The 27,942-nt window shown below is 40.2% G+C and overlaps 1 protein-coding gene and 1 long non-coding RNA gene across 11 annotated transcripts in view; one reads left to right on the top strand and one right to left on the bottom strand.

Annotated features, from left to right (window-relative positions):
* The window catches only part of DACH2 (dachshund family transcription factor 2), a 492,287-nt gene that overhangs the window by 36,105 nt on the left and 428,240 nt on the right, over positions 1-27,942 (top strand). The window lies entirely within an intron of this gene.
* Positions 899-27,818, bottom strand: LOC120372530. Of its 5 annotated transcripts, XR_005585025.1 has the most exons (7): positions 27,693-27,818; positions 23,360-23,521; positions 22,697-22,815; positions 16,696-16,749; positions 5,455-5,487; positions 1,674-2,241; positions 899-1,003 (listed from the first exon to the last, which is right to left on the bottom strand). It is a non-coding gene; the product is annotated as an uncharacterized LOC120372530 (long non-coding RNA). The 5 variants fall into 5 exon arrangements; XR_005585024.1 differs by lacking the exon at positions 16,696-16,749; XR_005585021.1 differs by lacking the exons at positions 16,696-16,749; positions 22,697-22,815.

Raw genomic sequence — 27,942 nt, 5'->3', positions numbered from 1 at the left:
GCCTCATGACATTCCCAGTCCAGCAGTTTGAGCAGTTGAGTTAGCGGTGCGTTGAGAATGCTGAATGACAGCACGCCCACCGATGCACGTAGATTTGCGCCCGCTCCCTTACTTGACCACTGGCGCTGTCTACGGTGTGCGGCAAGCCAGGCTATGGCCATGGGCACAGTGCTGCACAGTCGCTGCGGCTGTCCAGTCAGTGTCCTGGCAGGGCAGGGCAGGGCAGTCAGTTCAACAAGTCACAGTCCAAGTCGCAAAGAGTCCTGATGCCCCCACTCTGTTTCCAGCCACCACCTGTCATCACAGCACCCCACCAGTCTGTGCTTGCCAGTCTCCCAGGCCCGCAATTCCCCCCCCACACCATGCTTTCACCACATGACCTTGACCCCCCCCCACGGCGGTCTCCCAGCTCACCAGAGGAGTCTGCGCCTCTCTCTGCGCCACCTGCCCTGCTGCCTGCCGGTTTCTCACTCTCCTGATCTGGTGGAGAGGTGGTGGCGATGACGCGAGCGAGAACGGCGAGAACCCAGATATGCGCCCGCAGCTCGCATGCGCTCCATGCGCTCGCCAGTGCGCTGCGCTCTGTAAGCGCGAGAAGGCGGAAACCAGAAGATTTCCGGCGCTTTCAAGAGAGGAAGGGCGAGGGCGGCGGTTGAATGTTACATTTTTTGACACATTTTCAGCCAGCATGCATTGGTGAAAAAATTCAATGGGGGCGGGGCGGGCGGGGTGGATAGCTTCCTTACAGTGCCAGTGCAAAAAAGTCAAAGCCTAAGGCCCGTGAATGTGGGAGTCAAGTTAATTTGTGTATTGTATGGATACACACACAATGCTTATAGTCGAAATCCACAAAATCGAACTTTAAGTAGAAAAAAATAGTCTGTAGTGTAGACAAGCCCTGGGTCTGTGCGGGAGGTACAATTGACGGTGGAATATTTACTTTTCAATGGCCGGTAGCTTTTTGCAGATTACACGGATGACTTGCTTCATATCCTAAAGGACTCTGAAGCAACACGTAGGTTTTTAGGGATATACACATCTGCAAATACGAGAAAGCTTAGCATATCTCAGTCGGCACAGAGATCCCATCCTGCTCAATTTTCCGCCTTCCATAGGCCACTGGAACCACTGGCTAAGAGGTTGAGGTTTTCAAAGAAAAAGCTTGCAACTACCTCAAATGCTTCATACCAGCCTTCAATATCATCCAAACACCACTTTTGATTCTTTGGTCAAGAGTCCAAACCACCCAATGCCCAGGTTTTCTCAGCTGAAGGATACAATCCCCCCTTCCTCAATTTGGACACTGCCTCTTTCTTATTTCATGAAGTTTTGGGAGGTTATAACATTGGACAAATAAATACTGGAGACCATAACTTCGCGTTCTACGATCCAATTTACCTCCATCCTGCCCTTCCAACCACTTTCCCCGTCCCTCTTCATGAACCCGTCTCACAATCAATTGCTCACACAGGAGAGCTCATTGCTGTAGGGTGCATACATGGGCCGAACAGGCACTGCAACCAAAAATCTCCATTCAGAGGTGGAGGGATGCATGCGCATCTGAAGTGGAGCACCCACAGGGACATATAATTCAAAGAACTCCAATTACTGCACAAGGTGAGTAGTAACCTCTCCTTTTTTATATTTTAAGGTTGAGAATAGCTTTACATTACCTGTAAATTTTGTTTTAGGTGTGGGGGGTCAAAATAATCCACCTGAAACTTCATGAGCATGCTCCTGCAGCAAGGTTGCATTTTTATGAGAAGTTTTGAGACAGTTGTGACAGGTCATATGGGAGAAGTGAGGGTTCATATAGTATGGTGATCTCAGCTCTTGAGTGTTTTCCTGACTTTTGTTTTGGATAATCATAACTCCAAAACAGTTCAACCCAGACACTCCAAGTCTCTTCATATCTTGTTTTTGACATGAACTGATGCCATTGAATAGTTTGTTGTGAATTTGTCAGAGGAATTGTTTTGTAATTGAAAAGAGTTTTGGCAAATAGTGTGGGTAGCATGGTGATCTTAATTCTGCATGGCCCTAGCAAGCATAGCCATAGTCTGCTGTCTGTCAGCAAATTATGAGAAATTGATGTGGGGAAGCAGTTGATCACACTTGGGAATCATAGACACAGATACAAAACCAAAAGTATGTACTCCAGATTTCCTTGACTTCACAAGCAAAACACAAATAAAGTGGTTTAAAGGGGCAGTTCTGTCTTCACTTATATGGGTGAAATGCCTGTTGAAAAGGAGAAAAACAGTATAAGTCCCAAGTTGTCCACAGCTGCAGGTTGAAAATTTCTTAAAGTTCTTACCAAAAGAGAGGTGTGCCTGGTGGAAGGTGATCAGGAAATGGGAGCAGAATTAAGCTTGTTTGAGTGATCTTAACTGGGTAATTTCTTAGTTTCTATTTCTCTTTTTAAAAAATAATAGTGAATTTGAATTTCCATATTTTCTAAAAGTTGCTCAATTTTCTATTTTATGGCTTATAAATATTAAAAATACCAGCTTGTTTATTTGCAATGTACCTCTGTGACCAGTTGTTCTTGACCTTTCTATAACTCCTGTTAGAAGGTATGCTGATTTTCAAAGATGCAACCATATGAAAAATTGGGGGAAAGGGTGGAAAAATCAGTGAGAATGTGGCCTTGTTGAGGGAGACATCAATAGGACAATTAAAAGTCAAGAAGAGGGCATGTCTCCTGTGCATCACAGTGGATGCACCATAGACTGCATTTTTTTACATTTTGAAGAACATGCATATTTCACAGTGGGAACTTTGCCATTAACTTCATTGTGAGTAAAGTTGGGCTCAGAAAGGGTGTAGAAAATAATCAGAAAAGTCTAATTTGGTCCTTTCTTTTATGAGCTTTGAAGCAGGGTCCCTGTCATACTAGATGACCTGGTCACCATCGAGAGTAAGGGAAACCTTGCATAGTTCTGTATCCATAAAGCATTTGTACAAAGTAAGTACATCTGTTTGTGGTATAGCTATATATCTTCTTCTTAAGGTTCAAGCAGATGAGAACTGCCATAGAAAATACCAAGTAAGAAGAAAGTTTAGCAATGAACTATGAAGTGATTAAGAAGAGGGTGGTGACGTATGCTCACCATATGATGGTATTTCAAAGGAGCTTTTACAAGTCTAAAATAAATCTAACATATTTCTCTCATGTGTAGATTAATACTTGGTACAGCTGGGTTCTCATGCATGACATGCAGCATGTATCTCAGATCAAAAGCATATATGATCATGTGTTGTATACAGCAGTGGTTCTCAACCAGGGGTCTGGGGCTACCTGGGAGCCACGAGCAGGTTTCAGGGAGTCTGCCCAAATAATCCAGAGAGCAGGACCAGTGCTAGACTCACTGGGGCCCAGGGCAGAAAACCAAAGCCTGAGCCCCACACCACCTGGAGCTGAAGCCAAAGCCTGAGCAACTTACCTTTGTGGGGCCCCCTGTGGCATGGGGCCCCAGGCAGTTGCCCTGCTTGCCACCCCTGAATGCTGGCCCTGGATATAGAGAAAAACAGTTGTTGTGGCACAGGTGGGGCTGTGGAATTTTTATAGCATGTTGGGGGGGGGGAGGGGCGGCTCGGCTCAGAAAGAAAAAGGTTGAGAACTGCTGGTATGCAGACTATATTCGCAAAGCAATAACCTCTTTTAAAAGAGGAAACTGTTGCCCTATTTCTGTGGTGACAACAAGCCCTATCTGGAATATATTCATGTAGAATGTCTTCAGTACCGGGATTTATATTGCTGGAAATTTTAAATCTAATTACAGACCGAGAGAGTGATAATTTGGGGGTGTGAGGGGATTCTCATGTTGCATTCATCCTCATAAAGCATGTCAGCACACCAGTGTCATTTATTTAATTGGTTGTTAAGCCTTGCAAATCTTTGTCAATAGATGGGGCTCAAATAATAAGAGCATATGATGTTTAGGTCAATTTAAAAATACACTATCTTTATAAGAAATAGTTAATTTATGTATGTTTATTTACAAAATATAGATAGTAAAAGTATCACAATAGGATGTTGTCTCTGCAGCTTTGAAGTTAGTCTCTCTATCTCTGTGTATGTAAATATATATAAATTCACACTGGTAGCATTCCTGTGAAGTTATATATTTGAATATTTGGCTAAATGAAAAGGATGTAAATTAGATCTCTCTTCTTGCATATTGTACATACACAAACTTGGACGTGCAGTTTCTTTTTAAGCTGAGTTGCAGGTGAGCAGGAAACAAAATATCTACTGTTTACTTCCATTCATGAGTTAGCTGTAACTGTCCATAAGACCAAGGGCAATAATATGATATTATTCTGAAGATGACAATTATAGAAATGACCTCAGAACAGCAGCAGCAGTTATTCAGCACTTCAAAAGCTGCATTGGCAACCCAAGGAATAGTCTGGGCTGTGATTTCTTGGAATGGCCTAAAATCATAGTTTTCTCCATGTTAGAAGTCCCTACCCACCATTGAACACTCATATATTTAGAGCAGTGGTCTCCAACCTTTTTACGCCCAAGATCACTTTTTGAATCTAAGGGCAACCCAGGATCTACCCTGCCCCTTCCCCAAGGCCACACCCCTTCCTCCAACCCCACCCCGCTCACTCCATCCCCCCCGCCCTGCTGTCGCTTGCTCTCCCCCACCTTTACTCACTTTCACCGGGCTGTGGTTGGGGTTCAGGAGGGGGTGCAGGTTCTGGGCTGGGGCTGAGGGGTTTGCATTGTGGGCGGGGACTCTGGGCTGAACCCGGGGCAGGGGGTTGGAGTGTAGGAGGGGGTGAGGGACGCAAGCTATAGGAGGGAGTTTGGGTGCAGGAGGGGGATCCAGTCTGGGGCACAGTGTTGCTATGCAGGAGGGGGTACAGGGTGCTGGCTCTGGGAGGGGGGTCTGGCCTGGGGCAGAGGGTTGGGGTGCAGGAGGGGGTACGGGGCGCTGGCTCTGGGAGGAGAGTCAGGGCTGGGGCAGGAGGTTGGGGTGCAGGAGGGGGTATGGGGTGCTGGCTCTGGGAGGGGGCTCAGGGCTGGGGTGTGGCCACCCACCGGGAAGCACTTACCTCTGGTGGCTCCCAGTCGGCAGCGGGCACAGTGAGGCTAAGGCAAGCTTCCTGCTTACCCTGGCCCCAGGCTGCTCCCAGAAGGGGCCAACACACCCTTGCAGTGGGGCGGGGGTACGTGGCTCCACGCTCTGCCCCTCTCTGCAAGCACTGCCCCTGCAACTCTCCCAGCCAATGTGCGGCACGGGGCCGGGGTAGGGAGTCTGCCTTAGTGGCAGCAATGCTACACCGCCAGAGATCACGATCAAGTGGGAGATCCTCTAGGATCGTCCAAGCGATTGCGATCACCTGGTTGGTGACCACTGATTTAGAGGTACTCCATAATACAGTAGAACCTCAGATTTACGAACACCAGAGTTACAAATTGACCAGCGAACCACACACCTCATTTGGACCTGGAAGTACACAATCAGGCAGCTGCAAAGATTAAAAAAATAAAAATGCAAATCAGTACAGTACTGAGTTAAACATAAACTACTAAAAAAAAAGGAAAGCAGCATTTTTCTTCTGCATAGTAAAGTTTCAAAGTTGTATTAAGTCAAATGTTCAGTTGTAGACTTTTGAAAGAGCAACCATAACATTTTGTTCAGAGTTACGAACATTTCAGAGTTATGAACAACCTCCATTCCTGAGGTGTTTGTAACTCTCAGATTCTACTGTAGTCTCAACGTAGCAGCTCAAATGAAGTGGTGTATCTCATTTCTAACTTGTATTGACAAAAGCCACGTTACTATTTTAGAATCAGAAATTACTTTTTTTTTGTAGCATTGGTGGAGTAGCTTAGTTGCAAAAACACAACTGTAGTCAGCAAGGTCTTTTCTTCAGAGGGTGAAAGTGTTTATAACAATAAAATAAATTATCATCATCTGAATAGTTCAACAGAGTCTGAGATACTACCCAGCCCTATAACCATTGGGTGTGGAGCCCAACTTTCCCCAAACCTTTTTGTCCCTGTATCTCCCAGTCAACTGCTCTATAATCCTTCCTATGAGCATCCGTGTAAGGAGAGAGAGCAGCAGAACTGAGGTTGAACTTTGGTCATTGAAGACCACATAGTACCTAATTCAGTGTCACAATATTTTGTCATGTAAGATGAATTCCAAATGCTTTGCAAAGTTAAACAGTACATTTGCAAAATTAGAGTATGAAAGCAGAGCGACAGAGGAGTTTAGGGCTGATAAAACAGTTTTTGTACCATTATAACCATATTGGTTTAAAGAACAGGAGTACTTGTGGCACCTTAGAGACTAACAAATTTATTTGAGCATAAGCTATCGTGGGCTATAAATTTGTTAGTCTCTAAGGTGCCACAAGTACTTCTGTTCTTTTTGCGGGTACAGACTAACACGGCTGCTACTCTGAAACCTGTCATATTGGTTTAGAAACTGATACTGTTAATGTGGTACAGCCTGCTAGTGCCAATGCTGGTATAAAGATGCTTATATGAATATAGCTTATTCTTCTAAATTTATGGGGAAAAGCTATACCAGTATAAGCACCATTAAAAAAGTATCCACAGTAGAGAGATTGCACTGATTTAACTATATGAATCTCTAAACAAATATAGGTATAGCAATATAAAAACTATATGTAGAGCATGAAAAAGAAGCATCTGCAAGAGAAAAGCTGGTTCTCAGATTAGATGTGAAACTAGATTGAGTTGATGAACCAGAGAGATATAGAATGGTTGTTACAAAAGAGAGCTGTTGCCCTAAGAGTTACAATATTTTGGGGAGCGAAAGAGTAGGCTTATACTAGATCAGTGTGTAGTCCATAGGTAGGGCTTCTGCTTTTAGGTTTTAAACAGTGGAAAAAACCAGCTGATAATAAAAAATAAATTAAAAACCCCCCAGTTGTTATCCAATAAACACTGAAAAACTGCCTGAATGGTTGCTCAGTTCATGTTTACTACATCCCTTTGCCAGTGCAGTTTGTCTATATAGGTGATGTCCCTGCCTTCTGACTTGTATGCGAGGGCTTGTCTACATGGAGCAGTAATGTGGACTACAGGGGTGTAATCTCTTAAAGAGCACTAATGTATTGCACATTAATTGGTCCAAGTAGATCCTACTTGTCAACACTAAAGGTTCCTTAGGGCACTTTATTATAGTGCTGTTTGAAACCGTACTACATGTATATGCAAAAAGAAAGGCCCCCAGAACTCTGAGTTTTGGATAGCTAGATAGACCGAATAATTGCTAAAAATAAACCCTGAAAAATGAAATTAATAACCCCCCCCTCCCAAAAACAGAAGCTCTATTCACAGGTCTCCCATTTTTTATACTCATAGTTGGTGATTAATTAGTTAATATTTGTAAAATGATTTGAAGATTAAAAGAATTAATAAATGTTAAATATTATCATGCCAATAATAATGTTTCCTTCCTTGAGGAATAGTGACTTACTCATGGCTTGCTTCCATTTAACAACTGTGATTTATCTGTGAAATTCCTGGAGGGAGTCACAGAAAGTTCTCAAAGTTGCAGACAGATATAAATTGTGTGTTGGAATATATTTAGCAAATGAGAATTCAAACTACAGAAAAATATAAATAGGAAGACATGGGAACTACTGTAGTGACTGGTGAGATTACTAAACATTTAGGGTCGTCGAAGAGAGAGTTGTGTGGGGAATGGAAAGATTTGTGTGCATGTGCGCACACATCAGATCAATTACTCTTTATGGCACCATTCTTGCAAAGTGCTTGTTAACTTTTCAAGCATCTAAGTAGTACCATTGATTTCCAGAGGATTGCTTATATGCTTAAATGCTTTGTTAGATTGGGTACTACTTCATCTGCAAAGTTTGTGTGTGTGTGTGTGTGTGTGTGTGTGTGTGTGTTTAAAATTTTAAAGTTTCTAGTACCTGTGATTGACATCCTTGACTGACGCCTGACGTAACGTTGACTTGTTGGCCTGAAGCAACAAGTGTTAATACAGAAACTTTATTGTGAAATGTTGAGGGACAGCTTTCAAATAAAATAGGCACACAGTTACATGTCTCATTTGCCCATCACTGTGTGTGGCCAAATCAGATAACTTCAATTGAAGAGGCCAGATAAAGAGAGGGCGGATGAAGTGATGGTCCTAAACGGACCCTGCATCATCTTTTCCTACTGGATACTACTGAATGCAACAATAACTTTATTAAATAAAAGCTTAGTTATACTACACAAAGGCTATTTTCTAGTCTTGGTCTCTGTGCAGCTCGTGAGTGGGAGTTCTCCTGGGAACTGAGGGAGGATATGACTCTAACTTTGCAGTCCTGGCTCAGGGACAATAATAAATATTGCAGTTTGGTCCTATCTAAAGAATGAGTTTGATATCTCTGAGCTGAGTTTGAACTTTGATATCCTGTATTTACATTACTGTTTTTTACTTGGGAATGTGGCATGGTAGTTACAGCGTAAGATTGAGAGCTGGTCCTAGAGTCTGTTACTGGCGCTCTTACTTATTTACTCTGTGACATCAGGCAAGACTCTTAATCATTCTATGCCTCAGTGTACCCATCTGTGAAATGTCTGAAATACCTCAAAGGAGTATTGTTAAGATTTAGTTGTAATGAACTTTGATATCTCTGATAAAAGGTGATCTATGAATACAAATTATTATTATTTACTACGAATGTCTTTGCAATCTTTGGGCAAGAGGAAAATATAGTTTAGCTTTCATGGTCTTTTCAGTGAGCACATTTATATTATGACTTTCTTGCCCTTGATATAAAATACTGATTTAAGCCCTGATCCTGCAAATCATTTGAAGGCAAAAGGACTATTTACATGACTAGTGTTAAACAAGTGTGTGTTGGCAAAATTGGGGCCCTAGATGAGCGGTTAGTTAGAGGGGGCGGGGTGTGGAAGGATTAGATTTTTATCAGAAAACAGTGATTTTTTTTTTAATTAATCACACACACCGATGAAAAAATATTTCCATCAATAATAATAATGGAGACTTACAGATAGGAAAAGTAACAAAAATGCTGCTTGAGAATTTCAGTCAAAATCCAGTGATGTAGACTTTTGAATTTGGCTTGTTACAAATGGACTAGCAATCTAATAGTACGTACAGGTATGTCTTATTGATTTAAGTATATTTATATTTTGATACTTTACATTGACAGTTTGTTTCAATGGCTTGTAAGCTTTAACTTTTTGGATCTCAACATCTCCTGTCATTAAATAATTGTCTGACCCGCTCCCTAATTTCCTGCAACTGTGAACATTTAAATCTATAAAAATTGAAAAAAAGCTTAAAACCAAAAATTTTGTGAAACTATAAACATTTAAATATAAAAATAAACATCTGTCAAAATTATAAAAAAACTGAATTCTGCCAAACCTCTGTGTGTGTGTGTGTGTGTGTGTGTGTGTGTGTGTGTGTGTGTGTGTGTGGGAGAGTAGTATAGTATATATTTTATCCTGGTCAATCAATTTTGGCTTTATCTGAACACATTTTTTTAAAAACTGTTCTCTATATACGTTGTTTTCATGTATTGTATTTTATTCACTAGTCAGTTTAAATGGAAAGGAGAATGTTACAAACTGGCAGCCTGTTATCTAAGCACATTTAAGTGAGACATTATGAGCAGGAGTCTTCCCTCACTTACACTTTTGCAAATCCACAAACTCCACAAAAGTCAAGAGTTACACTGGTGTAGATCTAGTCCTAGTGAGAGCAGAACCAGGCATTGAGTGCCTTTCAATATGTAGCACAGTGTCCTTTGGTGAGTGTACATTTTAGGATTAAAATTCTATTTCACTTTTTTTTGTAATCCATTATCCTTAATATGAACTTTATGTAGGAAATATAATAAGGTTTATCCATTATTTTTTTTGGAAAATAATAATATGCTTCAGAAAAGATAGGAAATATTTTTATTTTTAATCTGATTTTCAAGGCAGTTGCAACATGAGTCTGTGATTTCTTTGATTAAGTAAAACAAAAAATTGCCTACTTTCTTTCCACAACTGCCCTCCTATGTAAAAGGTAGATTAAACCCCTCTGCATTTGCAGAGAGAAATGCTAGTTGCTGCTTTTGAGTTTTTTCAAGATAGAGGTTGTGCTAATAACGTACTTCAGTGAAACACAATGAAGTGGAGAGACTGAACTAGTCTAAGAGAAAGCATTTGATCTGTAGTCTCAAATATCAAGGGTCAAATTTGGGTTACATTTTTTTTCCCCTGATATAAACCTTCCATTACATTAACTCTTTGTTTCTAATTGATTTCCGAAAAGGGTTATCTGTTTTGTAAATTACCATTGTGATTCGTATTCTACATTTAAGCTAAATAGTTACTACTTTCACCATCTAATTAATAATTTAAATCCTGTCCTGCAGCCCTTAATCACATGAGTAACACTACTGGAATCAACGGGACTACTTACATGAGTAAAGGTTCCAGGTTCATGCTTTCAAAGAGAAAACAATAAATCTTCATGGAGAAAACAGTGTTAAGATTTTGCATGTACAGTATTTATGGTCACATCTTATGGCGTTCACTCATCCTTAGAAAATGAGTAGTAATAACTTTTATAAAAAATGGCATTTTTCTCTGTAGAGGATCCAAAGAGGTCACTCAGCCCAGTTGCACTCTGGTGTGGCCATAGAATCAGCACAACCCACATGATGCCGATGATTGAATTGAAGCTGCAGCTTCTCACTGAATGAAGTTTCTTTTAATGCATTTTTTTCTGTTATATGGTATCAATAGCCAAATACTGAATCCTGTTAGTTATTCAGAAGTCAGATCTGCTGTGAAATGCAGCACGATAGCTCTTCCTGCGCTATGAATAACCTCAAAATTAAGAGCTGGTAACCCTCTTCTGACCAGGAAACTGATAACTATGGTATATCAATTCGTTTGGAATTACCTGTTAGTTGCCTCTGGTAGCATAAAGCCAGGCTGCCACAGCTCAACTAATATAACTGATTGCGTCTAAATGGAATTAATATTTGTTTGTGAAAGGATGTATCTTTCTAGATGTGTTTACTGCAGTCTCACAACCCACTTGTGCCTCCCCAAATTTCCTACCTGCACCATAAAAAGGAAGAAATGGAGAGGTAATGCTTGTCTAGAAAACAGGACAAGGAGGCCTGGAGATACAGGTTTGTATGTCCTGGACTGCCAATGGAGAAGTCTGCACTTGTCCCACGTTACAGTGTTGGGATAAGATTCCCATTGAAAATGCTGGTATGGCAGAAAGCACCAGAGAATACTGATTTGATTTGAGGAGTACTCCTGACATTTTCATTTGCAAGCAGATTTCAGGATGCTGCAGCATTTGGAAAACAACAGGAAACAGACAATCCAGGTCCCAGTAACTATTGTAAAAATGATTGATTAAAAAAGGTAATTAAATCATCTCATGATTTAAGTCAGCAGCACATCGAAGTCAGAGAAAACTTAACTATGAACACATGCAGGAGGCACAGTGACTTAGTTTGTGTGATAAAGGTATTCTAGAATTTCAGATTTATGAAGCTAATTTCATCTTAGTAATGTGTTCACACAGAAAGAAAAAAGAAACATCTTCTGTATCCTAGCAAGAGTCCTGTAATTTGTATGAAGATACCAAGTATGTGGTACAAGTATGACACTGTAGCTTAAATTGTCATCAGAACCTAGGATATGTGAACCTCCTATATTGCAACCCCAGAGTCTTGTTCCTTTGCACTTTCAGATAAGTGTGAATTTGATAAAGTTTGGACTCCTAGGAAAATATTCTGATTACACTTACACAATAGTAAATCCATTGACTTCACTGGAGTTACTTGTAATTTAGGCCATTTTATGTGAGAAGAGAATCAGGCTCCTGTACTCCCCTGCTTTAGAAAAGAAGACATTGCCCTTTAAAACCAGATTCACTAGAAACTGAAGAAAAGTGTGGACAATGAGCTAGTTTTCCTAAATCTTTTGAGCTCAGCAGCACTTCCTATAATAAAGATGGATGCACACCAATCTTAGGAAATCATCTGGCCACTCACACTCCCATTCAGTTTCTGGGGCCAAACTGTACCAGTTTTTTAAAGTGGAACTTCTCCTCTAAAATTGTTGGTGATCGGATGCTCTGTCTCAGGACACTTGCAAGTCTGCAGTCAGCAGTAGACTGACTCCAAACTAGCTAGCTCCCTGGATTATCCAAACATTGATTAGTTTAAGATTCTCTACCAAGACCTTCAGATAATTGATATTCTACTGTATTCTACATTCATTCATTTTGGCAAGATATTTTAAGGACCAAATAACAGCAAAGGGAAATAAACAGTAACAAGGGGAAAAAAATCAGGCGGGCAAGGGCAAAACTAATGAATCTCCCCATTGGAAAAAAACCTCTTAGTCATAAGGGGGATATCATGGTACTGCTGGTATATGGTCCTGTGCTGGCCTCCCCATTCTGCTCCTGGGACAGGGTGAACCGGAGCAGGGAGAAGTGTGTTGAAGGAGGAAGGGCACATGATTGGAGCACGCGGTTGGAATACTTGCTATTCTGGGCTGTTGCTTTGGTCTTCTGCTGGCTCCTAATTCTTGGAGGTATAAAGGTGGTGAGAGGTGCAATGTGCGTTCAGGTCAGCTGGAATGCAGAATGGGGTCATTCTGTTTCAGCACGTCCTGAAGTTACCGAGCATTTGGAGGAGTGCACCCATTGCTACAACTCCTGAAAAGTGCAGTCTATGCTCTTCTCTCTGCCCATGCAGTTTTGCTGGCTGGCAAGGAATTCGGGGCAGGGCCATGCCCTGTCTCTTCCGCTCTCCTTCTAGGCTGCATAGCACCCTTAGTGGCACAAGGAGGGAGCCGTCTTTGTGTTTATGGCTGCAATTATGAGTAGGAGGATGCAAGGTGGGAGGCTCCTTGCAAGCTCATCTCTTCCCTCCCTGCACGCCTGCTCAGGGTCTGGCCATAATGTGATCTCAGGTGTTAATAGAAGTGTTGATTATCATTCTGTGAGATGTTTAAGCAGAAGTGAAAATACACAGAATTTTACTATAGTCACATTCCTATCTGGTGAGAATCTGCTACAATTTTACCAATGACAAGGCAGATGTATTACAAGCAAATTATCAGCATTAAGAATAAAAAATATGTTTGGGTGGGATAATGCTTTAGATACACAAAATGCTTTATGCACCTAACTGCCCCATTAGGCATCTTAGTCCAAAATTTAGATCCTCAAATACCCTGCTCAGTTGCCACCTAACCATGTAGGTGCCTAAATTCCCATGGTGCATAAGTTCTGGTAAAATGCCCTAAATTTCTGCCAGTGGGCATGTCCAAAGCTGCCCAAGTCCTGGTGTCTCTGAGCAGCCTTTTGTTTGAGCCCCAGCAGGGGAATGCCTATCTGCAGGGCCTGATCCATTGGGCCAGAGAGAGAGAGAGAGAGAATGACTCTATAGCCCCATGGTTAGGGCACTCACCTGGGAGACCGAGGTTCCAGTCCCTGCTCCTATGAATCAGTATTTTATGCAAAGTGGACAGCTTCAACAGGAGCGATTGAGAGCTCCCCCTACTATACTCCTTAGCCCAGTGATTAGGGCCCTCACCTGGGAGGTGGGAGACCTGGGTTCAAGTCTCTGTTCTAAATGAGGTAGAGTGGGTCTGAACCTGGATCTACTTCATCCTGGGTGAGTGGTCTAACCAGTGGTGTGTAGGGCATAAGAGTAGTGGCAAAATCACCATAACCTACTTGTTGTTTTGCAAGAAAGAGCTATGCACCTGATTCCAGGTGAGGGTTCCCAGCTCTGAGTCCCCAGTGGAGAGAGCCCCTCCCTCTGACCTTGAGTTAGGCACCTAACTCCCTTTGGGGAATAGGATTTAGGCCATACTCCCTGTTTTTGGCATTTCCTATTGGTTCATTTTGGCTGCTTCCCACTCATCTTGCTGATTTCTGTGAATCTGTTCTTAAGCACCTAACTCTCCCACATGTATTGTATAGGGAACCTGGTCATCTAATTTGGGGCTGTGGATTCTGCTATGTGGCAGAGTGCCTAAATGTTAGGTGTTCATTTCTATGGTACTCATCACTATTGTAGCCTCATGATGCCTCTGTGAGATAGCTAAGTATTTTTATCCTCATTGTACAGACTGGGAAACTGAAGCATGGAAATGGCCACTAAATTTGTGTGCCTCAGTTTTTGAATGCTCAACATAAAACACCAAGAGTCTGATTTTTCAGAGATGCTGAGCACACATAATTAATACTGAAGTCAGTGGGATATTAGGAGCAAGACATCTGATATTGGGCAGGCAAAATCAGTGGGGATTTTTGAAAATGTGAGCCTATGTGAGGAGCTCAAGGTCACAACAGGCGTCTGCACCAGTGACAGAAATAGAATTTGGGAGCCTGATTCTTCACCCCACACCACTTATGACTGATGTAACTCCATAGATATTGGTGGAATACCAATTTTACAGAGGTATATAAAGAAGTGGAGAATTGGTCCCCTAGATTTCCGGTCCTGTGCTTTAATCACAGGACCACCCTTCATCCTACTATAAATAAAATATATTATTATTACCCCTTCATTGCTTCCTCCAAAATGTGGTAAGAGATATTGGCTGGACTGTATAGGAGAGCCTAGTCTCCTCCTACTTATGCTATACCTGTTAATTATTAAGTAGAGTATTCCCAGTGGCAGCAGTCCTGAACCTTTTTCCAGCACTGAATTAACTTCATTTTAAACCACTTCACTCTTTACTGTGATAAAATATTTTAAAAATCCGAAATGGAATTCAGAGAAAGTAACTAAATACGCTAAAACAAAAACTGATGTAATGTTAACATAGGGTAGCAATGGGGCATTATTTTCATGACTTTAAAGCAAGGAATTACTGGTAGGTTGTGCAGTAAGGCAAGTAGGCAGATTTATTTTGCTCAGAATTTCCTGATTGTATTGTTTGGAGTCCTCTGAAGAATACTACATAATTTCCTTTCTGCTACAGATAATGTAGACTTCTTAAGAATTCCAACTTAAAATTTGTGTTTCCCTTTTGTGATTGGGGGTGGGGAATGGGGGACAACCCTCCCATCATTTATGTATCATGACCTCATAACTCAGTGCCTTGGGCTATTATTTCAAAACCCAATGTATTCAAACTTTGGCCTTAGAGAGCAGTAGGATCTGTACACAAGAACAATAGAGTGGTAAATATAGAATTTTCATTAAGGCAAAGACTATATCTTGTCATTTTTGAATCAGTGTTCAAAAGAGGATCTCGGCATTCACAACCTGAAGTATGCTTTAACTGTATTCTTGTAGCAAGAAAAAATAAAAGAAATTGACAGCCTTCTTCAAATGTTATTGGAGTGAGGCATCATTTGACACACGGAAATAAAATTTTAATATATGCTAAAGGGGAGATCCACTAGCACTCTGACAGTAATTTAATGCAAGTCAATTTTGAGCCACGCATAATTACTGTCATGATGTGGAGTGCAGTTCACTTCTAAGGAATGGTTTGTGTAAAATGACATAGATGCAATTGAGGTACAGTTGGTTAGGCAGAGTAACTTCTAGCTTTCTCAAGCTGGACTTCGCCTTCTTCATTGACTGCTAGTTTCTGCTATATCAGACATTCATTTTGTCAGTCAAATTATTCATAGGTAGCAATTGAAAGTATCTCTGGGTCATTTAATACAAAATCATCCCTAGCAGTAATTAGGTCATTTGGTACTGTGTACATGGTGTCACTGAAACTAAAGTAATGCTATTTGGAATGTATTTTATAAATATGTTTGTATGCATGTAATGATGGGATTATCTGGTGGTGTTTTGGGAATAGCAAAACCATTTAAAATCTTTTAAATAAAAAGTTTGTGTTTTGGGAAACATTTTCAGGCTTCAGAAACTATTTATCCTCTTCATTTAACCACACTTGGGACGTCGCTTGTTTAGGAAAAGCCCCTGGTGGGCTAGGCCAGTTTGTTTACCTGCCGCGTCCACAGGTTCAGCCAATCGCGGCTCCCACTGGCCGCAGTTCACCGCTCCAGGATAAGGGGGGCTTCGGGAAGGCGGACAGTACTTTCCTTGGCCCGCGCTGCTTCCAGCAGCTCCCATTGGCCTGGAGCAGCGAACCGCGGCCAGCGGGAGCCGCGATTGGCCGGACCTGAGGACGCGGCAGGGAAAAAACTGGCCCAGCCTGCCGGGGCTTTCCCTAAACAAGTGGCGTCCCAAGTTTGGGAAACACTGACTTAAACTATTGTTTGTTTTTTTACAGGAAATTGAATGGAAACCTGTCGTATGTAAACAATAAAGATGCATATTGAAAAGTATTTTTGTGGTGTTTTCAGCTCAAAGGAACAGTTTGTCTTTTTTTGTTTTTGTTTTTTTTGTTTGTTTTTTAAAACCCTCAAAGGAACAGTGTTTAAAAAAAATTCCAACAACCCAGAGCTTGTGTATTTCACACTAGTCTAACAGACCTCAAAGCTAAAAAGCTATGGGTTTTGCTATTAGTCTGGAATCCATGATTTTTACTGCATTCAAATTGGTCAAATAAGTTTTTCCATCCCATGTGTATGGATTTAAATATATACAAGCATATGTTTAAACAAAAAAACCATTGAAGGTGGAGTATAACTATACCAATATAATTATGTGGAAAAATATAGATGATAGATACACTGTACTTACTTGGGAAACTAAATATTCCTTTTGTATTCTACGTGGAAACTTGTTATAGCTGCTCTGTATTGAGTAGAGGAAAAACTGGTTAACTATAGGTTTTCCCTTTGATAGCTGAAATGTAGCTGTCACTATTTCTGTCCAATGTTGTTTTTGATGTAAAAGTAAAATTACAAAAATAACATCAACTTGAAAATTTTCTGCTGACTTTTAGTTAACAGGGTTCTAAATGGGGACAACTCTTCCACCTGCAATCAAATGTAATAAACCTTCTTCACTGCAGAAGTCAAATTCTGGGGGGAAAAAAGTTGGAAGCTCACACTTACACCATAAAACCTTGTTTATTGCAACCATCAGTCTTCGAAGATATGCCCCACAATGGGATTTGGTAAAGCCATTACAAGGTGCCGTATGAGTTCCATTTGCCTACAGTAAATAGAATGTCAGAAGTGTCAGGGGGAAATAAATATCGGGCTGGTTAAAAGGGAGCAGAGATGGCTCAAAGCATCATTGAGAGGATTGATTTATCTGGCGTGCTGTAATGACTGCAGATGTGGATCTGTTATTCTAGATGAGCAATGAATTTGATGAGCTGATAACACAGGGCCAGAGAGGCCTGGTTTTAATTACTGATGAGGAATTTATTTGTGAAGCACTGTGATTTACTGAGGGTTTGTTCTGTTATTGACAGGTGACCTTGGGGCTTTTCTTTTTTGATGAATCAAAAAAAAAAAAAAGCAGCAACATTTTCCATTTTATTTTGTTTAAGGAAAAAATATCCTATCTGTACTAAGAAATGAGATCATTTTAGATACAGTACCACTTTTGAGATTGTATCCATGTTGTATATAAACATGTTCTTTTGTGGTAATTATTAATTGCATTCCACATTTAAAATGTCATGTACATTACACTTGTTACTTGAATAAGACTAACCTGGGTGCAGAGATTTGTTAATAGACGTGTGTTTAATAGATATTCTGTGGTAAGGGCTGTGTAGGCAAACTAGAAAAAGGTCAGTGAATCCAAGTATGTCATATATTGTGCCGTTCACCTTCCCAGATTCACAGTTAGCTTCGTATTTGATTAGAATGTACCTTTTTGTCTTATGTGAGTAGGATGCTATTTGGCTTTTCCTTCTTGCAGCTCACTAAAGGAGTAGGCTGAAATAAGATACTAGTGCTCAAGAAAGTTTTTTTTCTTTGATAAATGTATCAGCTTCACTAATTTTTAACAGTTTCTGCTTCAGGTTAAGTACTTTGGCTATAACACTTTGGTTAGGCAGAATGTTACTGACATTTGTATTCCATTTCTTTTCACATTTTCTCTTTTAAAATTGCATACTTTCTTTGAATGCGGTGCTTTAGTTTCTCCCATAGGGTAAACCTATTTTTTGTTATCTGCACTTAAATGGGAAATACATACGGCTGTCTTTTGTACTTTTTTACTCTGTATTGTACTTTGCAGGATGCAGTACTGGCTCAGGAACATCAGGATTAATCACAGTAATTTCTGTCTGCACTATGCCAGAGCTAGATGCAGATAACACAGATATTGTCCGGTTTGTAGATAATGTTTACTGCTTAGTTGCTCTTTAATTGTTGCTAAATAGGAAAGCATCTGGACTCAAGGCTTTATAGAAGATGCATGTTTCGATGTGTGTTCTTAATAACTTTAAGATTTGCCTGGAAAAGGCATGGATTGAGTCAGGTGGATAGAAGTCGCCTCATTTTCCTCTACATGCTCCATAGCACATGGTATTTTCAAGCAAATTTGCTTGTATTTTTTAACGGCCAACACTTCTAACATAAGACAAGTCGTTTTCATTTAGGCCCTGTGCACAGTGTAATCTCTGATGTGTAAAGTAATCTCGCCACCTCTCAGTCAAACCCATTTTAGACTTCAGGCCCTTTCAAATTACTTTTGTGCTCAGATAGTATTTCCCATGTATGGTATGGAAGTGGCAAAAAGGATCCACAACTCATGGGCGGGGGAGTGGCAGCTACATAGCCTGTTCGCTACCTCCCACGAGTAAGGAAATATCTCTATGGAATTGCCACATATTCAGAACTTTCTGAATTGGGAGGAGGAGGGAGGAAAGAATGAGGGAGTAACTAATCTCTGTAGCATACTCTCCAGTGGAAATCCACATGTGAATTAATACTTATTGCATCTACATGACTTCTGCTGCTTCATAAAGGTAGATAGTATGTTGTCATTGGAGAGGGAGCAATGAGCAGCAGTTTCTTTCTTCGTGGTTCTGGCAGTGCAGCTCACTGATTGGTTAAGGAGTAGTTGGGAGTGTCAGACCTTCTGCAGGTTGCAGTATTGCCAACTCTAAAGGTTTAAAAAAATCATTGAGTCTGGCCCAAAAAATCATGAGTGGCTTATAAACCATGACATTTTTAAAAAAGAGATGTAACTTTTTTTTTTCTTAATTTGCCTTCTAGTTTTTCAACATTGAGGTTACCCCTCTTGAGTCATGTCTTCAAGCTTTTCTTCAGAACCAGGAATGTTAGAAATGCACATTTTTTGTTTAATGAAGGCTGAGATTCGGCAATTATAGGAAGCCAGGAACAGGGGTTTTAGGAAAAGTACAGAATATTGTGAGACTCATGATAAAGTTGTCAGCGTTCGCAACTCTGGCTAGATTGTGCCAGTTTTGAGACACGATTTCTCTGTTGATCCTCCAGCTTCACAGAGTCTGAAGGCTGTAGCCTTGTCCCTCTCTGTAGAAAGAAATCTCTCCTTTATGAGAGGAGTGTTTTCCATTAATTCCTAGAGGGTATTTGGAGTATTTGAATATTTCCCCCCTTCCTGTGGGGTTTTCTGTGGAAGGGGGAACATTTAGCCCTTTTCAAATAACACATATCTTATTATAAAAATATGCAGTGTTTGGCTCCAGGGATAGTGTTAACAATTAAACATCTATTTGACTGTTTTAGACTGTATTCATGACTTAAATATTGCCTTTAACCAACTGTAATTAAAAAGAATATTAGATAATATTCTGCTGTGAGTGAAACAATCATTATTTTTACAGATTTATTTTTTTGTAAAACCAATGTGGATTTTAAAACCGAATGAATGATATTTCAGTATCTAATAAAGTCGAATGTTCAATTTAAAAGAAAAATCCCTACATCAGGTCTTCACATCCTACTTGCAACCTACGTGCTAACATAGTTTCAACCATTTGAATGACTGATTTTATTTTTTCTCCAACAATTAATTAGCAAGCATGAAAAATTTACTATTTATTTATAACAATAGGATTGTAGCTTGTTATATTGTTTTTGTGGACTTTAAACAAAGTAAATATACTTTTGTCCACATGGAAATAGTGGTAATAAGTGTAATAGCGAATGTCCACATCTCTACAGGTCCCTATATTCAATATTTTGTCAGAGGGACAATAGACATAATAGCCTTAAAAAGAAAAGAAAAATCATATCTCTTATTGTAATGAAAAACTGCAACAGATTCATTGTAATACAAGATCATAAATCTACAATATATTTAGCTCCCTTTCAGCTTCCTAATGATTCCTCAAGACAACCTTTATATCGCAACATTATACTGAAAAAAGGCTAGTAGCATCCTTGTAACAGCTGTCTTCCAGTGCTTGGTCATATATTAGATTGGCTTAATGACTTCTACAGTGTGTGGTCAAAGGAGATGAGAGCCCAGTTCTCCTTTTCTCCTCTACCTCATAATTACTGATTCTGTTCTCGTTAATTACCTTGTTAGGTGTAATGGTATCCAGGCATTTTACTGCAAAAGTTTCAGTTGTTTGAAACTGGCTGGGGCAAGCCACGTTGGGAACAGGACAGCTATTCTCCATGAAGAGGTCTGATTCTGTTATGTTCCCATATTTATAGGCATTCACTACAATAATAAGTCATTCAGTTCTTGGAGACAACTGTCATTTGTCATAACCACAGTTATAAAAAAAGCACTATTATCATTCATATTTTTTCTAGATAAGGCTTTTAAAATCCCAGTATGGGCTAAAATCTGCCCTTACATGCACTTGTGCAACTCAGCTGAGGTCAATGGGAATTAGTGACTGAAAGCAAAATCAGAATTTCATCTGTATGTATAATTTAATTTTATTTATTTATTTATTTCAAACACATTTGAAGTTACTGAAAATTTGCCAGTTACTTAAAACAAATAATGTGTTGAGACTCTCGGAGATTTTCAAGTTTCCCTAAATAATGTATGCAAACCATTCAGAATCTTGTTAAAAGCCGTCATGTTGATAAATACCCAAAGCAAACCAAACTCTGGGATTAAATATTAGTAGTATTCAAGAGACAAGTGAATATGACATTTAAAGTGTGGTATTCAATTAACATTAACAAAAGAACTTTTATTTTTTGGGTGTCCAATAACTTTTGTTGGAAAAATTACCACAAAGAGAAGAGTAACAACATTAACCAGGTTAGTTAACAAAATTAGTATAGCAGTGCGGCATGATATTTGATGTCTGTCTTCTCTTAACTTTTCCTGTAACTTTAATTTATCTGTATTTCCCTATTTATTCCTCAAGAAAAAAAATCTTCCTCAACAATATATATATATATACACAAATTTCAAGGTGTCTTATATATGCAATCATGGAAATTTATATATTGTTTAAGTATGTTTGTGTAAATATGGAATATTATGTGTATAGTGCCAAAAATATGCATGACACTTAGCCCAGAAATAACATGAAATATATGGCAGAATGTGGGTAAAACAGAGTAGGAGACATACAATTGTCCCCCAAGGAGTGCCGCAGGTCTGTCGACGGGGGGGAGGGCGCAAGAGAGTCATTTGCCCAGGGGCCCAGGCTATTTAAAAGGGCTTGGGGGCCCCCTGGCTGATGCTGCTGCCGCGGTAGCCGGGAGCCCCGGTCCTTTTTAAATTGCTTGGGTGGGCTGCAGGGCTCCTAGGCACGCGTGACCGTGCTGGCCAGTCATGCCAGCCTGTGGGACCCCACAAAATGGGAGCCTTGTAGCGGTCACGCATGCCTAGGTGTGACAGGTGGTCCCTGAAGTGACAGATTCGTCACTTCCGTCCCAGGCCCTACCCACCCTAGGGACAGCCCTGTGGCCCAGAATTTCTGTCAGCAGGCCTGGAGTTCAGTCACAAATTTAATTAACATATTTTTTTTAACAAGCATCATCAGCAGAGAAGCATGTCCTCTGGAATGGTGGCCGAAGCATGAAGGGAAATACAAGTGTGTAGCATATCTGACACATAAATACTTTGTAATGACGGCTACAAAAGTGCCATGCAAATGCCTGTTCTCACTTTCAGGTGACATTGTAAATAAGAAGCAGGCAGCATTATGTCCCGTAAATGTAAACAAACTTTTTTGACTTAGCGATTGGCTGAACAAGAAGTAGGACTGAGTGTACTTGTAGGCTCTGAAGTTTTACATTGTTTTGTTTTTTTTGAGTGCAGTTATGTAACAAAAAATGTACATTTTAAAGTTGCACTTTCACGATTAAGAGATTGCATTCTAGTACTTTTATGAGGTGAACTGAAAAAAACTATTTCTTTATAATTTTTACAGTGCAAATATTTGTAATAAAAATAATATAATTGACCACTGTACACTTTGTGTTCTGTGTTGTAATTGAAATCAATATATTTGAAAATGTAGAAAAATACCCCAAAATATAATAAATTTCAGTTGGTATTCTATTGCTTAATAGTGCAAATAAAAGTGCGATTAATCACAATTAATTTTTTTTACTTAATCACGTGAGTTAACTGTGATTAATCAACAGCCCTACTTCAGAGGGTTGGTTTATGGACATCAGTCTTCAAGATGCGTATTTCCAATAGCGATTCACCTGTCCCACAGAAGATACCAGCATTTCGTTATAGGCCAAAATCACTTTCAATACTGAGTGCTTCTCTTTGGCGTCTCCTTGGTTCGAGGGTATTCTTAAAGGTTCTAGAGGTAGTGGCCGCCTACCTGTGTCAACAGGCAATTGGAGTGTTTCAGTACCTTGACAATTGGCTGTTCAAGAGTTGGTCATACAAGGAGGTTCTGTCTGCCACATGGAGGATGCTTGCCTTATATTTGGACTTGGGCCCTCAATTGAATGTGAGGAAATCCACTGATTCCTGTACAGAATATACAGTTTATAGGGGGATTCCTGGATTTTCTTCCCACAGACAGATTCTTAGCACTGTCAAACCCTGTCAGGACTAGTCAGATGAGCCCTGAGACCTCAGTCAGAAACTATCTTCAAACTGTCTTCAGCTTCTGGGTGAACTGATGTATAAGGCATTGCATAGGAATTTTTGGCAATATCTCTCCCTGGCAGGCAAATGTCACAGATGATGCTCTCAGCAGGCCTTTTCACGAGACTATGAATGGGAGTTGGACTCTCAGATTTTTTTTATTGACATATTTGGAACTTGGGGGTTCCCAGAAGCGGACTACTTTTCCACAGCTTCAAATAAAAAATGCTTCCTGTTCTGTTCAAGGAAAGTCTTAGACTGTAATTCATTGGGGGATGACTTCCTCTTCCCTTGGATTGAGAAACTATTTTATGCATTTCCCTCAATGACTCTTATTCTCAGGGTGGTGAACAAGATCAGACAGGACAAAGCAAGATTTATCCTAATAGCCCCAACATAGTTGAGACAGTCAGGGTTTCCTTACCTGCTTCACCTAGCTATCTGTCCAGTGATAGATCTTCCAGTTGTTCCTCAGCTCCTCTTGCAGGATATTGGTCGATTGCTACATCCCAGTCTGAGAATTCTCTGTCTCAAGGCAGAGCTCCTGAAGGGTTTTGTTGGTTTAGAGTCAACCTATTGTGCAGAGCTACAGAAGATATCATTAAATAATAGGACAGAGTCTATAAAAAATACTTTCAAAAATGGAAAAGATTTTGTCATTGGTGTGACCCTCCAGAGAGTTGTTCCAAAATCTGGCCAGCTTCCACTGGTTCTGGGGGAAATGGGGTTATCAGTTCTCTCAAGATTCATTTAGCTGCCTTAACAGCTTTTCATTCCATGATTGAGGGGTTCTTGCTGGTTGCTCATCCTGTAACTATAAGGATCATGAAAGGATTGGGAAAAAAATTATTAGGTGAAAGTCCCTACTCCAGTATGGGGCCTCAACTTGGTTCTTAGAAATCCCATGAAACCTCTTTTGGAACCAATGGCAACCTGCTCATTATTGAACTTATGTATGAAGTCTTCTTAATGGCTATTGCATCAGCCTGAAGAGTGGGCGAAATTGGGCCTTAATGGCAGATCTTCTGTTCACAATATTCTACAAAGACAAGTATCATCTGTTTCATCTGAATCATACTATTTATCTACTGTTTTTTCCCCTGAAAATCACATAATTCCACTTTGGAGGCTGCTTTTCACATTCTAGCTGTCAGGAGGGCACTAGCTTTCTATCTAGACAGGACTAAATCATTCAGAAAATATTCTAGACTGTTTCATTTGTGGATAGATCTAAAGGATCTGCTATTTCTACCCAGAGACTGTCAAAATCAATCTTCAGGTATATTATTGCATGTTATGGTGCTGCCAGCATTCCATCTCCTCCTGGTGTGTCAGCTCATTCTGTGAGGTCTCAGTCTACATCAGTCCTACTTAAAAATGGCCAAGTAACTGAGATGTGCAGCGCTGGTACATGGTCCTAGGTGCATACCTTCTCCAGACACTATACCCTAATTGATGCTTCTAGATTGGATGAGGCAGTGGGCAATGCTGTTCTTTCCTCAGTTATGGACTAGATTCCAAAGCTCCTTCCTCCTATTGGGTGAAACGCTTGGGAGTCACCTGAAGTGCAGCACCATAGGGACACTATTTGAAGAAGGGGTTATTCCCCTGTGCAGTAACTGTGGTTCTTTGAAATGTTCGTCTTTATGGCTGTTCCATCACCTGCCCTTCTTCTCTTCTGCTTTGGAGTTTCTTATGAGACTCCGTGGTGAAGAAGGAACAGAGGATGGTTTGCCTGCGCAGCATTATTTAGCCTTGGCGTGGGGCACAAGGATGTCTAGGATGCAGATGCGGGCTGAGTAGACAACTGCTAATGGAAAATCTCAGCTCAGAAGTGCATGGGGCACCCACACATATGAAGTGGAGCACCCATTGGGACACACACCTTGAAGAAGCACAGTTACTGCACAGAGTGAGTAACCTCTTTGTGTAATATTTTGATGTATAGAAACCAATATTGTCTTTTTTATTTTTTGTTAGATAAAGGGACACTGCTAAGTTTGTAATGCTTCTGTGGGACTGGGGGTGAAGTGGAAAATGATGCCACGGATGCACCACTCCCCATTATCTCTGTCCCCTCCCAGCAGTCTTCTGTGTTTTCACCTCTGCTGCCCATGGTAACAGAGTGGGAAAAATGGCCCTTTAATACTAATTTTAGAGAGTGTGTGTGTGTGTGTGTGTGTGTGTGTGTGAGTGTGAGTGGAGAGAGAGAGAGAGAATTTTTTTCCTATCACATAATTATGTAGTTGGTGGACAGAAAATTCTTATTTTAAAGTTTCCTTCCCTTGGTGCTCCAACATGGCTAAGCTAACCAGTGGGCTGGGTGCAGAGCCCAGACTCTGCCCACTCTCCACCTCATATTGCCCACGTGTGCAGAGACTGCTCTTTATTCTCTGTAGTTCTACTCATAATGCATGTAGCTGGTGGAAGGGAGGAGGATGGGGCATTATGCCCCCCCATTGAAATGGGACCACAATCTGGCCCTTTATGATTAGCTTTTAATACCTAGGTCAGGGGTAGTCAATAGGCAGACCGTGTGCCAAATCTGGACTGCCAGATGGTTTTGAATGAATCCTAAAATCTTTTTATTTACTTATTATCATTATTGTTTTTTATTATTTTCTCTGCAGTCTGGACCTTGAGCAAGAAATTTGGATCTTGACAAAAAATAAGTGACTACATGGTCCTTTATGATGAGCTTTTAATACCTAAGCTCTTTGCTGTCTGGATTTACCAATAACATTAGTAATGAAAGTTAAACTTTTGAAAACTAAATAACTGTTCAATGGCCATATTATCAATAAAGGAAATTCAGTCTACGGTATAAATTAGTGTATCTGCTTTGGACTAGGTACCTTTTTTTGAAAAGAGAGAGCCCTATGATACTTACATGGGAGAGGAGATATTAGAGCTTTGTGGCAAACCTAACTAGGGATGCAATACTCTGGACTTTTGAAAATTACAAAGGACTCAACCAAATCATGGAAATACTGTGGAATTTGTTTTGAATAGAAAATATAGAGTGGTTGTTTCCAAACAGCTGTTTGTTTCCTTTGTATGTCAAATGCTTGTGGGTCCATATGCAATGAGACCTTGTCTGCCATGCTGGATAAAGGCACAGAATTTAATTAAAGAAAAAGTCTGATATAAAAATGTTAGTGATCAGCTTGTGTAATGAGTATAGTGCACATTCTGGTTAATGTATGACACAATGCTGGTTTTACCTATGAGTTAGATGGCCCCTGGCCTAGAGCATTACTAAAACAGGGGCAACATCTAGCAGTTTCAAAGAGGGGTGAGACTATGTATATATGTGTATAATTATAATATGTTTCCATTTTCCTTTCTATTAGATTCAGGTGTATATATTCCTGTGACAATTTGGGAGATCTGTCTATGTATAATTTATGAATTCCTGTTTGATTTTTATGAACTGAGTATTCTTATGGCTGTCTTTTACTGTAGTCTTACTTCACAGTCCTTGTGCTTAGGAGTGGGGGGAGGGGTGGCTCCAGGGTCCTTTTAAATCCTATGATTCTATGAAGCTGGTTGCAGGAGAGGGAAGGACCCCGTAAATTTGGAGGAGAAGCCTTGAGCTGCATGAGGAAGATTATACACAGCGTAGAGGTCTCTGACTAAATCCCAAGAGTGAGGAAACTGAGACAGGGAATTTTCATATATGTGTCTTGTTATTTTTAGTTAGATCTGTTTATCTCTTGTGCTATCTAAAGAGTAATTGTTTTAGAAATCAGTTTTTCAAAGCCCATGTCTGTTTGCTTCAACTATCATGTGTCCCTGGACAGGTAAAATGTTGAAGCTCTTGAAAAGGAAGTGATTAAGCAACTTTGGAGTCTGGGAGGAACCAACACAGTCTCAGGGACTTCGAAGTTGGGCTATGGAGTTCTTTGTTCTTAGAAGGGAATGCTAGAAACAGAATATGCACCTCAAGAGTGTGCCTAGAAACACAGAGCTATAGTTAGTGCCTGGACTCTGCTCAGATTCAGGAAGCTTTAAAAGCACTTGGGTCCAGTGTTGGGAATCAAACATAGCAGCCTGGACAGTGTCCAGTAGGGAGAGTTTGACCAGTGTGTGACAATTTAATTGTGTCTTACTGGATGATCTCTGAATATTTGGACATTCAGTCCTGTGCATTCTCCTGTATACCTAACATTTGGTTATAGTACCCTAGGGAGTCTATGGGGGAAAGGAACAGGTAGGCAGATTTTTTAACTGTATGCTGTTGAATGATGAAGTCTTAGGCCAGGGCAGCAAAAAAAAAATTAATCTCTCTCTTCCTTAGCCAATTACATTTAAGTTAGAGTACAGTAGTACTTCTGTATTAATTAGTGCAACATGCTTACTACAGAAATTTAAAACCCACAAAGTGTACTTAGAGCCAGAGAGATTCAGACCCTGAAATTTAATAATAATATTTGAAGGGTTTCATAGTGCTTTGCAAATTTAAACAGTTGCTGTGTTTCAGCCCAGAGAGAGTTGCAACAATCCCTTTATACACTGTGATATAAAGTGGTATATCAGTTTAATCACTCATGGCTACCTGCACCAAGATTTAAGACAGGAAGTGAAGAGTACCATATCCAGTTCAAAGAGAGAGAAGAATTTAGGTATGCAAAATGACAATTACCTGAATTGGAATTTAGCCAGAACAACGGGGTTAAAACCTTAATCCATATTATGCTAAAAATGCCATTCAATCTTTAATAAAGTGATGCAGACAGAACCTTAATTTTTCTCACCTCTTGGAAAAGTGGCATGTTCAGCAATAGATTGTCCCCTAACACCATGTGTGACACTGGTTCAGTAAATCTACTAAATCTTCAGTGCTACCTTCTGCAGCATCTATGTGCTCTGTGAAGGTCTTGTATCCAAGTGCTGACCCTACTTAATTGTGAGATCTGATGACATCACAGCACAAGGCACTGTGATGGCAAACCATGGTGTACATATAAACAAAAATATTACTCTTTAAACAAATAAAAGAGTGGA

The sequence above is a fragment of the Mauremys reevesii genome, linkage group 9 (assembly GCF_016161935.1).
Source record: "Mauremys reevesii isolate NIE-2019 linkage group 9, ASM1616193v1, whole genome shotgun sequence".
Classification (NCBI taxonomy): Eukaryota; Metazoa; Chordata; order Testudines; family Geoemydidae; genus Mauremys; species Mauremys reevesii.
Note: the sequence above shows the minus strand (reverse complement) of the source record. Positions and strands in the feature narration are given on the sequence as shown.